The sequence below is a fragment of the Oryzias melastigma genome, linkage group LG23 (genome assembly GCF_002922805.2).
Source record: "Oryzias melastigma strain HK-1 linkage group LG23, ASM292280v2, whole genome shotgun sequence".
In the NCBI taxonomy this organism is placed as follows: Eukaryota; Metazoa; Chordata; class Actinopteri; order Beloniformes; family Adrianichthyidae; genus Oryzias; species Oryzias melastigma.
The window spans coordinates 20460364-20472770 of NC_050534.1; the positions used below are offsets into that span (position 1 = coordinate 20460364).

Sequence of the window (12407 nt, forward strand, 5' to 3'; positions counted from 1 at the left end):
TGTCATGAACGGATCACGAGATGTTATTGCCGAAATACGGCAGCGGTTCAAGCAGGCTAACAAAAACAGTTCAGTCAAGCTAGCGAGATCTTCAAACGCTCTTCTAAAAATGCTACTAGCTGAAAGCAAGTATCTTTATTAGTTTGCCTTAAGGCAAAGAACAACCTAAAAATGCATTTTAAAAGAAAAAAGCTGAACGTTTTTAATGCTTAGCTCTCCTGCTGCCAACAGACAGACGGCTACAAAGCAGATGCTAACTGCTAAGCGCTAGCTCCGTGATATAAACAATTAGGGCTGTTCTTTGATATGCCTGTTTTAATTTAAAAAAAAAAGAAATAAAATGTAAAAATATATATATATATATATTGTGGTAATAAAACTGAAATGTGTTGTCTTAAGTGGTCAAAGTTTTAGGAAGTTAGAAAAAAATTCCATTATCTTAAAAAAAAATTCTTCTAATATTAACCAGGAATACTCATCATAATATTTATGCCACAAAAACAGTCATTTATTATTAGCCAATATATTAAGGATAAAGTCGCTAAACTTTGTCAAATGACTAATTATTGCCTAAATTTACTAGATTTTTTTTAGCTAATAGTCGCACTATTTTCGTTAAAGCTGCTTCACAGAATTTCTCAATTTAAGGTTAAATAATAAAATATTGTTTTTGAAACTAAAATAGGCAAAAACCTGAATCTGCTCATTTAATTTGTTCATTCTTAACATGTCTTACAAAACATCGGATCGGGACTTGGTATTGGCAGAATCAGATTGGGCCCAAAAACAACCTGACCGGGACATCCCTCATAAAAACTGTTGGGTTGCTCCGCCCCCTGCGTCTGATCATGCCGCCGCCCCCATGGATACAGACGTTGCCACAGTATCGAAGGATGCAGAAAAAGTCAATCTGATTTCTTTGACATCCCGTCGCTCCATGTGACTCGAAACCGAATCATCTGAGTCCGACCGCCCCCGACTCCTGACAGGAAATACACCAGCGGAGGGCCCCAGACCCCCGCCTGGATTCTTATTTCCGTCACAGGATGTCTGAATTCTTGCCAGAATGTTCTTACCATACATGTTGGTGCCCAAACAGCCATCCTTTGTTTGTGTGTCCAGAGTCTTACCTCCAGGGGTTGCCATGACAACCTGAAGGATGCAGCGTGTGCCCCTAGAGACGGGAGGTTGTGTGTATGTGTGGGGGGGGACTATTCCCTCCCAAACCTGAGGTACTCAGGATAAACGAAGCCAATCAAAAGGGGATGTGGCGGTAATGAAGACGAAGGCGCTGAGAGGCAGGAGCGCCGAGAAGCCACGGCACTTCAGGCCCGCTCCGCTCGGATTAGCTGGCCCTGTCTCTATGGAAACGCTGCCCCACGCCAAAACGCATCCGGACGATTCACCTCCCTCAGTTCACAAGTGAAACAGGATAATTTAAGTGCTCCTCGTGATTTTCTGGGGACACTGCTTGCCTCTTGGACGTCATTATGAGCGCCGCTGAGAGAAAGCGGGCCTGACCGCAGCGACACGCACATTTATACCAACGGCTCCCAACTAACTCCCACTCCAGTGTGCTCAACAAAGAGCTCTGAAAAATGTTCTGAGGGTATTTGAGGAAGTTACTCAGCCGGTCAGTCCGCCAAAGCACCACACCGCAATGAAAAGTCCACCGGCTCAATTAATTTCTCACCTGGAGGTATTTCTCTCAGTCCGGGCTGATCCCTCCTCATCCGCTGAGCAGCGCGCCCAATAACCTCCTCGTTCCTGTTTGAAGCTCCAGCTGAAAGCTGCTTCTGAGTGGAGCTTCTGGAGCCGAGCCAGAGAGGCAGAAATCACCTGCAGGGTCCGAAAAATACACCAAGAGAGAAGCAGCTTTAGCCCCAAATATTTACACAAACAGCAGCTTTGTGGACAAAAATGGACTAAAAATGAACTTTTGTTGGAGAAGTTTGAAGTTTAGACACTAAATCAGGGCTGCAGCTCCAGATCCACATGTGGCTCTTTGACCAAACATAAATAAGTCAGAGAAACTGCTGACCCAGCCATGTCGACCGCCTGCCAAACCAAAACTAAATAAAGAAAACAAAGACACAAACTAAGACTACCAAGGTCCAACCTCACTAAAATAACAAAACCAAGCAGGGTAAGACTACCAAGGACACAAAAAGGGGAAAAATAGCAAAAAAATACAAATACGATGGAGAACTTTGGCCGACCTGAAAAGCGAAAAAGGGGAAAAGCTGTCCAGTGGAGGTCGTAGTGAACACTTCTACAACACGTCAGTAAAGGAAAAGTGAGACGCAGGCATGTCGAACAGATTCTTCATTTGTTCAACCCCCCAAATCCTCATAGAGAGCCGTTACTGCTGTTCACGATACATTATGTTGTGATTTTAGACATCCAAAATTAAACCATCGCCGTCTGTTATCATAGTCTTATCTGTTAACCTGTGTTATTGTGTGGGCGTGTCACATTAAATATAAAATAACAAAGTTTTTATCTTGAAACCTGGACTTGATTCTGGTTCTCTGGCTTTTTGCCACGACAACAGACTCGAAATAGAACTCCTGTGTAGAGATAGCATTGCTGAGAGACTCGTGCGACACAGACATGACGGAGGTGAAGTAGACATTCCAAAAACATTCCAATTCATTAACGAATGTTCAATTTTATCGTGTAAACACAATGGAAACGTGTCGCCCATATTTCCTGATAGAAAGTCACACCTGGTTCCACTTCTGTGAGCCAAGAACAGCAAACTGAGGCTACAATTCACACAGACTCACCAAAAATGGACAATAGAAGATTGAAAGAACGTTGTCTGGTTTGATGAGTCTCCATTTCTGCCGTCACATTCAGATGGTAGGGTCAGAATTTGGCATCAACAACATGAAAGCACGGATCCATCCTGCCTTGTATCAATGTTTCAGACTGGTGGAGGTGGTATAATGGTGTGTTTTGGTTTTTATTGGCACACTTTGGGTCCAAAATGCCACCGCCCAATGACCTAAATGCACGTTTTTCAGCAAATTTGGCAGTTTATGGCGCAGCAGGATTTGTAATTTGAGGCAGCGGTTGTGTTTTTACACGCAGCGTTGGTGGCCGTGGAGGTTCTAACAAAAGGATCAAATTTTACAGCGACCAGAAACAGTTTTTTCTAAAAGTTTTCACTGGTCGCCGAGGCACATGTCGATGTTGCACCGTGGCAATGACGCCATTATCAAATCAGGCACCAGCTGTGCGGTGGCATCTGGATCGCCGGCCGGCAGCAGCTCTGATTAGACCGTATATAAATGTCTCTGGACGGCGTCCGTCCGTATCAAGTCTCTGGTAACCATCTACGTTCTTGACCATGACAACGGCATGAAGACTCTGGCAATGCCTGCCCATTTTACTGTGATAGTCGTATCAAGTGACCACTGTTCCAACACCACAACCAACCTTAGTATTGTTGCTGATCATGTCCATCCCTTCATGACCACAGTGGACCATCTTCTGATGCTACTTGCCCCATAACTGGAATAATCTCAGACTAGTTTCTAGAACATGACAATGAGTTCTCTGGACTCTAATGACCTCCACAGTCACCAGAACCCAATAGAACCTTTGATATGTGGTGGAACGAGAAGGATTTTAAGCCGACAAATCTGCAGCAACTGTGTGATGCTGTCATGTTAACATGGACCAAACTCTCTGAGAAATGTTTCCAGTTCTATGCCATCATGATGAAGGCAGTACTGAAGGAAAACCTGGTATAACCTGGAGTCTAGATTGTTGGAAATCTAATATTTAAAAGAAAATGTCATTTTATTTCACTTGTTTTTAACAAAATAATGTTTCTTTTTACAGTTTCAGGTCAGGTTGTCTTGATGCCCCGTTCTTTGCACTGTTCCACGATACACGATTCCATGCACACACATGAAGTCATTAGAAGTCAGCTCTGATCTCTGATGTGACCGCTCCTATTTCTCCTGTGTGGGCCCATCACACACTTTAGCAATGCGTAACCAATAACTAAAAAAAATGCATCAGAGAAAAATGAGAAAGAGATGGAGGCAGATGAAATGCAGGAGATGAGAGAAAGGAGGTGTGGAGTTTGAGGTTAACCTGATGGGAAAGCAGAAGAAGAGGGGGAGAGTGGAAAATGAAACGAGAGGGGAAGAAGCATTGAAGCAAAGGATGGAGGATCCAGCAAGCCGGGTGGCATTAGTAGGGAAAACCTCTCCACTCCTGCAAGATAAGAGATGGCCCTGGCCAATGATGTGGAATGGTTCCGATTGGCTGAGCCTGATCTCTGCTCTCGCTGAGCCTGGAGCCCCAACATAACACTGTGGGATATTTCATATGTCACTCTTACAATCGTGACAACTGCAGGGCGCCGCAGCTTTAACCCCATCCCATAATACTCGACATTTCACACACCGCTCCTGCAGAAGTACTGTGGGAGCTCGGAGGCTTTTCCAGACTGCCAGGAGACTGAATACTTTTACACAAACCACTAAAAGCACCTTAAGATCCCGTTTAACAAAGACTAGTAAAATTAAAGTAAAGTCACTGTAGCACACTGTACTTTTTCCTGTAACAAAGTAGTGTGGGGACGGTTTTAGTAGAATCCTAAACCTTAGTCCCAACTACTCATATGTCAGAGGTTAAACCTGTATGGGACTCGCAGGTCAAAATATGACACAAAATATTAAAGTCGTAGACGCTAAATGACCCTATAGATCAAAGATGTTCATACTTATATTTTCTACGAGCATGAGGCGGGTGATAGAATCTAGAGAAATCTTATACAACATGTGAAGATAGCTAAAGGTGGTCACACTGCCACTGTGTACCATACAAATACTGATGCCTGCGATGAAATATACATGTTTGAGGCCAGATTATCTAAGATATTATGTGTAATAATATCTAAACTTTCTTTTTATGGACTAAACCGACTTCAGTTAAGAGTTTATCATCCTAAACTATGTTATTAGAAATAACTGGTGAAGCTGAATGTGCAGAACATTTACTCAGCTAAAAAAGAAAAAGGATGGTTACCTCACAGGAATATTTGGACACCTGGATCCAAATCCTGACAACGAGGAGCATTCCGACAGGTTACATTAAAGCCCCTTCACTGCTCTGACATGGATATTTGCTCATTCTTCAACCATGGCGGCTCTTGACCTCGGCGCCACCCAACAAACCAGCTGGCTATGCCTTTGCAGCACAAAGAGAGCTGGGCAGCAGTGGCTGAGGAGCCATCTGGAGAAGCAGGAGGTTTTTCCCAGAGGGCCGTTCAACCTGCCGTCCAGCAACAGGAAGAGTCCAGCAGAACTCTCGAAGGGAGACGGACACGGCATTAAAATCCGTCCGTGTTCGGAAGAAAGCGTGAATAATGTGAGGATATGTCAGGAAGCGCCTGGCGCTCTGCTGACCTCAGAACAGCTGGAACATCAAGTCCATCCAGACGGAGCCGGAGAGCGCGGCAGGTCAGCTGCTGGTTAATACAGTCAGACGTCAGTGTTGCTGTCAGTTCTGTAGAAACAGGATCAGAACGTGAGGAAAAACTGGTGAACTTTTCTACTACAAAAACATCTGAAATTATCAATTTTCTTCTGCTCATTCTGCGCCTTTCTCTGAACTCAAGATCACTGAAAGCACCGATTTAAAAAACACAGACGTTAAGTTTGAAGTTTGGAAAGACAAGTGCATTGCAGTCAGGAAGTGGAGGTCGGTCTATTGAGTTTTAAGATGGAGATGAAAAAGGGAGTGAGTCGATAATCTCAGAGTGACTGAATGGCCTCCTCCCCATGGTGACAAGGTGAACTGTGGGGATAACCACTTGTAGGGACGACGACCGGAGGCAGCGGTGACTTGAAGGAGCTCCAAGAGATATGCCGGGTTGAGGTTATGAATGGCTTTGTAGGTTAGAAGGAGGATTTTGCAGGTGATCCGGTAGGTCAGGAGAGTCAAAAGTCAGTCCTTTAGTGCCGGTGTTCTACATATTTTCCAACCAACCAACCATTGAAAGTCCTAATTGGTCAAACACACCCGATCCAGGTAATCAGATAAGGCAGGATGCAGGCCCTCGAGGACTGACTTTGGACACTCATGCGGTAGGTGATGGGTAGGCAGTGAAGCTGCTTGAGTTCAGGTGTGATGCGACCAGTGCGGTGATGGAATGAGGGGTGAGGAAAGGGTGAAGATGGCGGATGTTCCAGAGGAGGAACTAGGCAGTCCAAGTGACGTGTTGATGTTTGTTATTATGTCTACTGACTGCAAGGACCATATTGTTTTTGCTTTAACATCTTTCTGCAACTTTGAGCCAATATTTCACCCCCGCCACATGAACGAAAAGTAACTCAAAATTTTATCACACCTAGGGAAAATTGAAAATGAATTTTTGGCATGTTGCGCGTGACCCACCCCAATACGATGACATCACGGCGAGCGTTTTCGTAAAAAAAATGAATGGGTCAAAAATCACTTATGAGGCCAAAAAAAATATTTCGAAATACACAAACAAAAGCCCATGTCGGGGATAAGCCCAGGAACATTTGAAATTAGTATGGGATGGCCACACGACCTATGGCTTGGCGGCCATCTTGCGCTGAAATCTGAGAAATGGCGTTTTTCACGATTTTCAACAATACGGGAAAATGGAACTTTTGCTTGTCCGATTTTTACGAAATTTGACCCACATGCCACTGGCGTTAGTCTTTAACAACCCCTAAAGTTTCGTTGACCTTTGACCTTGTAAAGGGCCGCCATCTTGATTTGTCCAAAAAAAACACTGTTAGCACCAGCTTCAAACAAATATAACTTTTAGGGATATTTATCAATCGTCTCCAAACGCTTTTGTCATCATTGGGAAACCAATGGCATAAAATATATGGTATTACAAGCTATGGATTTTGAACGGCGTGTGCGTGGCGTTTCCTGTTAGCATTTCTGTCTGCGATTGATGCTAACAGTGTTTCCTGTTAGCATTTCTGTCTGCAACTGATGCTAACAGTGTTTCCTGTTAGCATTTCTGTCTGTGATTGATGCTAACAGTGTTTCCTGTTAGCATTTCTGTCTGCAACTGATGCTAACAGTGTTTCCTGTTAGCATTTCTGTCTGTGATTTATGCTAACAGTGTTTCCTGTTAGCATTTCCGTCTGCGATTGATGCTAACAGTGTTTCTTGTTAGCATTTCTGTCTGCAACTGATGCTAACAGTGTTTCCTGTTAGCATTTCTGTCTGTGATTGATGCTAACAGTGTTTCCTGTTAGCATTTCTGTCTGCAATTGATGCTAACAGTGTTTCCTGTTAGCATTTCTGTCTGCAACTGATGCTAACAGTGTTTCCTGTTAGCATTTCTGTCTGCGGTTGATGCTAACAATGTTTCCTGTTAGCATTTCTGTCTGCAACTGATGCTAACAGTGTGTCCTGTTAGCATTTCTGTCTGCAACTGATGCTAACAGTGTTTCCTGTTAGCATTTCTTTCTGCGGTTGATGCTAACAATGTTTCCTGTTAGCATTTTTTGTCTGCAACTGATGCTAACAGTGTTTCCTGTTAGCATTTCTGTCTGCGATTGATGCTAACAGTGTTTCTTGTTAGCATTTCTGTCTGTGATTGATGCTAACAGTGTTTCCTGTTAGCATTTCTGTCTGTGATTGATGCTAACAGTGTTTCTTGTTAGCATTTCTGTCTGCAATTGACGCTAACAGTAGGCGTGTTTGAGATCCCCAGGCGCTGCGCAGATCGCCTGGATTGCGGTGCATGTTGGTTAGTTTCTTGCACTGACGTCAAATTTGCGCCGTCACGAAGTATCGCGAGAAAGGGGCGGGTTCAAGTCGCCTTCCTAAGCCAGCGCAGCCAGAAAATAGGTACTGCGCTGGCTGCATGCCGCCTAGAGGACTACAAAACAATGCATTGTGGGAAACTGTGTCCACACCGTTCTTGTAGTTCCTTGTGAAATAACTGGCGCTAAATGAAGGACATCTGTGTATTTTTTACTTTTTCTGGAAGGTAGTGAATCACTGATGAAAAAATAAACAAGATTTTTAAAATAATCTGTGGTCATACTTGTTATTGTTGCTTCTAAAACTTAACTTTAATTTTATTTATTTATTTATTTGGGACAGTGCACATGCAATGAATCCCGCGGCTATTTTATGAACAGTTTTACTCTAAAATATGTTGAAAAATAATATAAAACACACAACAGCACAAATCATACTAGGAGGAGTGGCTTATTAACTTTCAGCCGAATGGTAAGGACAACCCCCATCTCCTTGATCTCGTACAGTGTCGTCGTTCGCCCTCATCTCAGGCGCCTTTCTCCGCCCCCTCCAGCAGCAGCTTAGTCTCGCCGACGATGCAGGCGAGGCGCCTGGGGATCTCAAGCACACCTAGTGTTTCCTGTTAGCATTTCTGTCTGCGACTGATGCTAACAGTATTTTCTGTTAGCTAAACACTGTTTTACTAACAGAAAACACTTTTAGCAAAACACTATTTTTTTCTAGCATTGTTGGCAAACAATCTCAAAGCTAGGTTGAGGAAAAGAGAAAAAATAAAAATCATACGTCTCTATAGAGAGGGGTGGGGTCGGGTAAAATTTGGATGTGGGCCGGATCCGGCCCGCGGGCCGTAGTTTGGGGACCCCTGGTTTAGAGTTGCATATGCCTGAAAGTCCCTGAAAGTTGGTTTAAAGCTGCAGTGGGTTCCCTGCTGGGCTGGAAACCCGGCTGAACTCCCACATGCTTCTGTGACTCACCCAAAGACGCTCGGATGTGCAGCGCAAATGGAGTTTGGTGTAAACGCAAGACAAGTCCTTCACTCCTGCCTTTATTGGACTGTTTCTGCTTCTTCAACCTCTCCTTTCTCCACCAACCGCAATCTTAGTTCCAGCCTGTTGGTCACCAGCGCCAGCGGTGGTCGTTGTTAAACGATTCTCAACCGATCTGGTCATTTTTTTATGTAGGATGCCCGTCCGACAACCCTCTGCATTTACCCGGACTTGGGACCGGCACATGCGAGCACGGAGTGGTGCCCCCATGTGGTTGCATTAAAAAATGTGAAGTACTCTTAAATAATCCAAATCTTTATTCATAGAGTACTTTTCCAACAAGTGTAGCCCAAAGAGCTTCACTTTAAAACATTTACGAATTTCAAACACAATAATAAAAATAAAAACACATAAAATTGCCGCCCAGTTCTGCCTCAACACTTTTCATCAAACCCTGAAAGTTTTTCCCCCAGAACGGTCCTCGCTGCTCTGAGGTTTTCTACAGACTAAAAGGATGCTGTTTTCTCAAAGCCAGGTCAAACATGTTCCATTTATGGAAACTCTTTTTGGATTAAGGGGAAGCCGGAGCGCCCGGAGAGAACCCACATCTGTACTGGCTGAACATGCAAACTGCATCCACTCAAGAACCTTCAGAATGTTTGGAACTATTTGGTTCATGGAACATCCCATAATGTTAGCATTTTTATTGAAAACATTAAAACAAACTTTAAAACTTTTAATGTTTCGTTCTGTTGCTTCACTGGAAGAAGAACAGCTTTAAAGTGAATAAAAATCCTTTTTTAGTAATTATGCTAACGTGGTAGTAAAAAACATCGACGAGGCAAAACACTTTTTTATTTAACAAAACTGGCCTCACACGAGTTATTTTTAGAATTAAACTAAAAATATAAAAACCTTCCCCTCCCCCACCCCCACCCCAAGGCCTGCTGAGGCCTCGGGGTGGGGGTGGGGTCGAATGAAATCAAATCAAATCAATAAAACAAGGAAATATATGGCAGAAAAAAAAGAAAACGGCAACAAAAAAACCTACAAACCCTCCCCACCCCCACCCCAGGGCAGAGGGGTGGGGGTGGGGAGGGTTCTTACATTTTTAAAGTAAAGCAAAGAAAAAACTATAAGTAAAAACTGTCTGGATAACTTATGTAAACTAAGGAAAAACCTACAGAGTGTCTAAACCAACTGTGTATATAATCTAATCTACTCTGATCTAATTTAATCTAATCTAATCTACTATGATCTAATCTAATCTACTCTGATCTAATCTAATCTACTCTGATATAATCTAATTTTATCTACTCTGATCTAATTTTTTTAATCTAATCTAATCTACTCTGATCTAATCTTATCTACTCTGATCTAACCTACTCTGATCTAATCTAATCTACTCTGATCTAATTTAATCTACTCTGATCTAATCTAATCTGATCTAACCTACTCTGATCTAATTTAATCTAATCTTATCTACTCTGATCTAATCTAATCTGCTTTAAGTGTCTCTGTGGGGGGTGGGCTCAGCCACCAATGTTCCCCCGTCTTACTTAAAGCCCAGCTTTTTCAAGTCTTCGTCAGACAGATCGTCAAACTTGAATCCATCCTCCTCCTCATCTTCATCCTTCTTCTCCTCATCATCAGAGGACATCAGGAGGTCTTCGACCAAGGGGATTTTCTCAACCTGTTCATCCCCTTCCTCCTCCTCTTCCTCCTCCTCTTCCTCCTCCTCTTCCTTCTCCTCTTCCTCCTCCTCTTCCTCTTGTCTTTCCTCAGAAGAATCAGAATGTTTCATATCCTGGATTTCTTCGTTGGAACTGGTATTCCCCTCCTCCTCCTCCTCTGAACAATCTTCATCATCATTGGCTACTTTATCTCTTTCTTGAGCCTCTTTAGCCAATGAGGAGCCAGTATTGTTCATGTGCAGAATTTCTTTGTAGGAGTCGGTTTCTTCTTCGGATTTTGGGGTCTCCTCATCATCCAAAGACATCTGGAAGTTTTCAACCAAAGTGATTTTCTCACCTTCCTCCTCCTCTTCCTCCCCATCTTCCTCCTGACGTTCCTCAGAAGGGCCAGAACGTTTCATTTTCTGGATTTCTTTTTTGGAGTCAGTTCCTACTTCGGATTTTGGGGTCTCCTCGTCATCTAAAGACATCAGGATGTCATCAACCAAAGGGATCTTCTCAACCTTCTTCTCATCTTCATCAATCAATGAGGATCCAGAATTTGCTGGAGCTTGATCATCTTTGGTGGAGACTTGTTCCTCCTCGTCTTCAACAATCTCTTCTTCATCAGAGTTGTCTTCAACCTTTGAAGGAGTTGATGGGATCTCCTGGAGGCGTGCTCTGACGGGGGTGTGGTCTTTGTCTTGGATCAAGCGAAGGTGGTTGATGGACTCTGTCAGATCCTCCTTAGATTTGTGGAGGTCTTGGGTTTCCTGTTTGAGGAGATCTGCTGTGGCCTTCAGCTGGTTGTACTCCTCAATCCATTCCTGATCTTCAACTTCCTGAATTTTCAGATCGGAGATCTCCGTTTCCAGATTCAGCTGCTGGTTCTCCATGCGGCTGGATTCCTTCAACGTGGTGTAATAGATCTCCCTCATTTGGTCTCTTTCCTGACGTTGATCTTTCAGCTTTTTAAGTTCCTGCTGAAGAATGTCAGTTTGCTGCTGGAGATGCTGAATCTCGCTGCGTGAATTTTTGCTTAAATTCTGCAGAGTGAGAGTTTCCTCCTTCATCCTGCGGTTTTTCTCTGTGGCGGCGATGACTCTGTCCTTCACATCATGAAAACCACGGATTTCATCCTCCAGTTTTTTGATCTCCTTTGAGAGATCCGAGTTCATCTGGATGCTTTTGTTTGTTTCTGCTCGGATCTCCTGACATTTCCCTTCCATGTCTTTCACTTCCTGAAGAGACTCTCTGACTTGGTCCCGTCTTTTCTGCAGCATTTCTGTTTCTTCTGTGGTTTCCAGCAGCTGCTCGGCGAGTGTCTGATGCAGGACGCTGAGTTCTTCTGCATCGTTCGGCCGCTCTTCCAGCTCAGAAATTTCGGACTCTAACTCTTTTTTGAGTTCCTCCAAACAGCATCTCATTGTAACCATTGTGGGGAACTCGTCTCTCATGTGGTCTCGTTCCAAGATTTCTATCTGCAGCTTCTTGACTTTGAGTTTGAGATCTGTGGTCTCCTCTTCCAAAGCGATGAAGTGTTCAAACTCCAGTTTATAGTCAATCTCCAGGGATTGTTGGCAGGCCACTTTCCTCTGTAACTTCTGCAGTTCATTTTTTAGAAGTGCAGATTTCTTTTCCGTGTTTTTCCTCTCGTTTTTCACCCTTTCGTGCTCTAGTTTCAGCTCTTCCGGGATCCAAAGTTTGGATTTGAGAGTGGCCATTTCCGCTTTGATTTCACTGATGTTTTCAGAAATCTCCGCAGTTTTTTGTCTTTCCACGTCACATTTCTCATGGATTTTCATCTGTTTCTGAACTTGTGTGTTCAGACTCTCCAGAGTTTTGGAGAGTTCTTTGTTTTCCTGAAGAGCAGCTTTCCTGTCCTTCTTCAGATTCTTGAGGGTGCTTTCCAAACCCTTCATGTTGGACAGATTTCTACCAATGGTTTCAATCTGGCTTAACAACA

General features: G+C 43.5%; 1 long non-coding RNA gene across 1 annotated transcript in view; it reads right to left on the reverse strand.

Moving 5' to 3' along the window:
• Positions 1-1901, reverse strand: part of LOC112159215 — a 60379-nt gene extending 58478 nt beyond the window's left edge. Inside the window, exon 1 of the long non-coding RNA XR_004947151.1 lies at positions 1694-1901. This is a non-coding gene — a long non-coding RNA (uncharacterized LOC112159215). The remainder of the gene's footprint in view (positions 1-1693) is intronic.
• Between the last annotated feature and the right edge of the window lie 10506 nt (positions 1902-12407).